Source organism: Hermetia illucens, chromosome 3 (genome assembly GCF_905115235.1).
Source record: "Hermetia illucens chromosome 3, iHerIll2.2.curated.20191125, whole genome shotgun sequence".
Classification (NCBI taxonomy): domain Eukaryota; kingdom Metazoa; phylum Arthropoda; class Insecta; order Diptera; family Stratiomyidae; genus Hermetia; species Hermetia illucens.
Genome location: NC_051851.1, coordinates 68388457 through 68394076, shown reverse-complemented (window position 1 = coordinate 68394076; position 5620 = coordinate 68388457). Strand labels below are relative to the sequence as shown.

At 40.1% G+C, this 5620-nt stretch overlaps 1 long non-coding RNA gene across 1 annotated transcript; it reads right to left on the bottom strand.

The window, feature by feature from the left end:
- Positions 1-202: 202 nt before the first annotated feature.
- Positions 203-656, bottom strand: LOC119652924. Its single transcript, XR_005249619.1, has 2 exons — positions 460-656; positions 203-399 (listed from the first exon to the last, which is right to left on the bottom strand). It is a non-coding gene; the product is annotated as an uncharacterized LOC119652924 (long non-coding RNA).
- Between the last annotated feature and the right edge of the window lie 4964 nt (positions 657-5620).

Genomic DNA, 5620 nt, shown 5'->3' with positions numbered 1-5620 from the left:
ACTGAAGTGTCCTAGTTGACGAAACTGATGAAGATGAAGGGATTCCTTATTATAGCTATTGAAAAATTGAGAAAATTGCAGAATTTGATCTTAATTATAGCTAAACCTGAACGTTTATCACAAAAATCGTCGAGTGGCTAAAAAATCGAAATTAAAGTGTTACTAGCAGGGTTTTCCAGAAATGATATCACAAAAAAACTCATTTTATCATTTAAAAAATAAACATGTTCTTTTATTCAAAATGGGAGATAATTTTTAAATTTGGAATCATCAGATTATCGTATATCAGTTTCGATTCCGTGTGAACTTCTCTGCTCTTTCAATCCTTCCTTCCTTGGCAGGAACATCCTTGGTTACAATTGCAGTTAGTTCCGCATGATTGCGATGTGCACTGACAACCTAGAATCGGTATCAAATGAATCAAATGAATAGATCGATAGACCAACAATTCCAACTTACCTGAACTACATCCCGGACAAGGCATTGTTCAAGAACTTTAGGTTTTATTATCTTTTCCCACAACGCAATTTAATATTTTGCTCGAGAATATAATGAAATAGTTGGGTATGATCCAAGTATTGAATTACTGACGATGGTTAACCTTTACCTGTACCATATTTATACTCATTAGTGATCTAGAACGCATGTGGACCGTGTGCAAAGTTATCTTCAAAACTGTTCTGCTTTCTTGATTATGCATGTGGTTTTAATTAGCAGCTGGTATAATTAGAAGCGGTAAATGCTTACTATATTCTGATTGTATAAGGAAATATTGACTGAAAATTATGATTTGTCTATACTACTATATACTACTTCCTAAACCTTTTTTTGCAAGGTGATAAGGCATTGAATCTCGTTTAGGATTACGCTGCGCATCGACACTGAAAATGATCTTATTCGTCATAGTAAAAATATATTCTGCAGTCAATATATAACCTTTCTATAGCCATAGAAGACATGGTAATTCGTTTTCGCGGCGTTACACCGTGTTTTGAATCTTAGCTTCCCAAATGTATTGCTTCGAGTCTTTCAATGCCCCAATTCCTTATATCTGTCCGCCTTTCAACACCCTTTTCGGGATTCGTGAGTCCCCCAGTCGTTGGACTTGGCAAGTCCATTGAACCTTTCGCAATTTTGTCACTTTAGACACTTCTAAGTCGCCATTACATAAGACCCTGTGTCTTTGTTGTACCTGATTCCCCATCCGTCACTACCTCGAGCTGATCCAAAGATTTTTGTTACACTTTCCTTTCAAAGCACTGTTTTTTTTATCATTCACCCGTAATCCTATCTCTTTCCCTGCCGTATCATCTTCACGAGGGTTTCTTTGATACCTTGGAGGAAGCACGGTAAGTGGCGAAGTTTACTGCGATATTAATGTCAACGGCATATGCTACCACTTGTGTTGGTTTGAAGAGCAGCGTACTTTGGTATAGACAGGGATTATTCAGGCTAAGTTGAAAAACTTTGAAATCGTGTCGCGTCGAAAGCGTGTTAAAAATCAATCAGTCGGTTTTCAATTCACACAAGCGAAATTGGCCCCGTCATGGCTGCTTTTGTGAGATAAAAGAGTTCTGTTGGGATGCTGAACTAGAGATTAATTTCGTACGTAAAGTCAACCGCTATTTGACGTATTTGTTAGGCATTGACGTTGAAGTTCCAGCATTTCTGAAACACTCGTTTCACGGGGGATACCTGATACCTCTTTAACGTTCACCTCTAAATCCTCCCTGGTATCTCCAATGGCTTTTTCCGCGTAATATTTTAGCCTCTTCTCCAGTATTTTTAGAGAATACTTTGTTACCAATTAGTTCTATTTTTTGAAAATTGTGAGGTCCTAAGTCCGCATCAACTTAATGTTGGACCGGACCAAGTGGGGAGCAACTTACTCCCTTTTTTTTGGTCCACTCGTTTAGGGCTTAGCACCCAAACTTACAAAATATTAGGCGATGATGGTTTTACGGTTTCTTACCAGGGCAGAGGCAAATCGTCATCATAAAAAAAAAATATATTTTCAGCTCTCAGGCTCTGGTCAGTAGGACGGATTTGCGCTCAATATAATTCGTAGTCCTGTTGTGTTCTGCCAATTATATAAAGGAGCACTTAACATCTGCAAGCCACTTCGGTCACACTGCTCTCAGGGCAGAGGTGAGGCAGCGTCTGACAATTTGCCTCAGCCCTGGTTAGAAACCGTAAAACCGTCATCGCCTAATAGTTAGTTCTACTTGGCCAATGTACATATTATCTGTGCGCATTGCTTTTCCTATCCATTCTCAGTACTTCTCATCAAGCAAATCGCTCCGTCCGGGTAGTACTGATGAAGAGAACAATAATAAAATTTAAAAAAAAAACTATTATCATCATCATCAACGCAACAATCGGTATCCGGTCTAGACCTCCCATAATAAGGAAGTCCAGATATCCCGGTTTTGCGCCGATGACTACTAATACGATATCCCTAAAAGTTGTCTTGGTTTACGCCACCGCTCCATCTCATTCATAGTCTACCTCGTCTTCTTTTTCTACCATAAATATAACCCTTATAGACTTTCCGGGCTGGATCATCCTCTTCCAGACAGATTTGGTGACCCGCCAATCGCGACCGGGATTTTATCGACAATCAGACGGTCGTGGTATCGCTCATAAATTTCATCATTATGTAGGTTATTTAACTGCAACCATGTACGGATTTCACCGTCCTAGCTACTCGTATTATCGGTTCTGATTTTTGAACCTAAATAGGAGAAATTATCAACGGTCTCCAAGTTGTAGTCTCCTATCTTTATCGTTCTCGTTTCACCAGTGTTGATGTTTTTATAATAGTTGTTTAGTTTTTGGTATATTTCTTCTCGTTTTCATTGATGTGCAGCCCAAAATCTCACGCCGCCTGCTCGATCTGGCTGAAGACAGTCTATACGTCTCGGGTCGTTCTTCCGATGATGTCGATATCATCAGTATAGGCCAGAGTTAAAGAGTAAAGGTATCGCTCGCGTTTACCTCAGCATCACGGATCACTTTTTCCAGAACCAGGTTAAAAAGAGTGCACCATAGAGTATCCTTTTGTCTTAGACCGTTATTGATTTCGAATGGTCTCTAAAATGATCCTGCTGCTTTCATCCCACGTAAATCATTGATCAGGGTCAGCCTAGTCATCTTTATCAATTTCGTCGGGATACCGAATTCTCTCATAGCCGTGTACAGATTTACTCTGGCTATCATAAGTGGCGTTGAAATTGATGAAAAGATGATGCAGCTGATGGCCAAATTCCAACAGTTTTTCCATCGCTAGTTGCAAAGGCAAAATCTGATCTGTTACTAATTTGCGAGAGAACCTAGCAATATAGCGGAGAATATCTTATAGATGGTACTCAGCAACGTGAAACCTCTATAATGGCATGATATAATGCTTATATCATCATCATCATCAACGGCGCAACAACCGGTATCCGGTCTAGGCCCGCCTTAATAAGGAACTCCAGACATTCCGGTTTTGCGCCGAGGTCCACCAATTCGATATCCCTAAAAGCTGTCTGGCGTCCTGATCTACGCCATCGCTCCATTTATCCACAACCGGTCATGGTATCGCTCATAGATTTCGTCATTGTGTAGGCTACGGAATCGTCCATCCTCATGTAGGGGGCCAGAAATTCTTCGAAGGATTCTTCTCTCGAACGCGGCCAAGAGTTCGCAATTTTTCTTGCTAAGAACCCAAGTTTCCAAGGAATACATGAGGACTGGCAAGATCATAGTCTTGTACAGTAAGAGCTTTGACCCTATGCTGAGACGTTTCGAACGGAACAGTTTTTATAAGCTGAAATAGGCTCTGTTGGCTGACAACAACCGTGCGCGGATTTCCTGATCGTAGCTGTTATCGGTTGTGATTTTCGACCCTAGATAGGAGAAATTATCAATGGTCTCAAAGTTGTATTCTCCTATCCTTTTTCTTCCCGTTTGACCAGTGTGGTTTGATGTGGTTGGTTGGTTGGTTTTCGATGCTGACATTGCCACCATATACTTTGTCTTGCCTTCATTGATATCCAGCCCAAGATCTCGCGCCGCCTGCTCGATGTGGATGAGCTTATATGACTTATGATTTTTGAGCCAATGAGTTGCGCAGACTGTTTCTTCCATACTTAGTGCTAGCACTATTTGTCCATTGTTTTCAGTTCGCCTCCGACGTGATTGGCTGTTGAGAAGTTCATCGAAATACTCAACCAACAACTTATCCCATAAAACTCGCTTTCATCTTTCTCCGTCTGCAGCTCTTCGTTAAGAAAGAACTCTCAGCGGTCACCACGTGAAGGTGGAGATCGGGTTTGGTAGTAGAGCTCTTGGTGTTGGTTCAGCAGGCGTTTCCCAGGTATTATGCCCCATCATGGGTACCGATCCACGTTCCGGTCTGGGACCTATAGTACCCTTTGACCACCAACACCAATTAAAACAAGTCGGGAAACCGGAAACTGGACGCTTCAGGTATGAAAGGTTTCGTGTATTTCTTTTATAAAAACATTTGAGTGGAGATTTGTCCGATTAGAACCTAGCCCGTAATATGTATATGCTTATATTATGTGAGAATATCCACTTTCGCGTGATATTGACTTTCAAAGTCTTGAATTTGCGTAGAAGCCACAACTTTGACCTATTATCACTTTGTTAGTAATAATGCGATTTCCACTGAACTTGGCAGGATCATGCTCTGTTACAGCCTACATTGCTGCAGAATTTCTAGGATAACGGGGAGATGAAAAAAGGGGTTGTACAGCTAATTATTAAAATTATATTAATATACATACATACATAAATTTGTTGGAAAGGTGGTAAGTGCAGGGGTTGGAAGCGATCATTTCTTTAACGGACCCATTCTCGGCAACTACCCAACGAAAAATCTGAAAAAAAAACAAGAGACTGCGAAATATTTTTTTTAGTAATTGGCTTGAAAACCCCCTTTAGTTCATCCTAGTACTACATAATAATATAATATAATATAGAGCATGATCCTACAAAGTTTGGTGGAAATCGCATTATTACTAACAAAGTTATAATGGGTCAAAATTGTCGCTTCTTTGCAAATTCAAGACTTTTAATGTCAATATCACTTGAAAGTGAATATTTTCACATAATATATGCATATATTACGTGTTACGTACTATTGAGTCACATGCACACTTAAATGTCATTATAAGAGGAATACACAAAACCGTCCATACCTGAAGCGTCCAGCTTCCGGTTCCCCGACTTGTTTCAGTGTAGGTTTGTGGCGACGATCGGTGTTTTTCACCAGTTAGTCACTAAAGTTGTACTTCGCTACTCGATATATACGAGCATCGAAACTGCTGGAGTCTTCTGTCTTTTCTGAATAAATACATGGCCGATCTGGTTGTAAGTTTGGTCATCTGGATATGCTCAGGTTCTTTTGTGTATGCGTCTACGTGAGAAGCATGTGGAACTTATGATTATACCCCTACAGGAGACAAGGAAGCATTATCCATTATTATTATTGCCTTGTAAAAGCTGTGCTCTCCTGTTATTGCTTGATCCACCTCCTCTTTTTCAATTTGAACGTTAAAATTCCAAAGTAATATTTTAACATGCAGTGAATCGTACAAAATTTCAACACGGT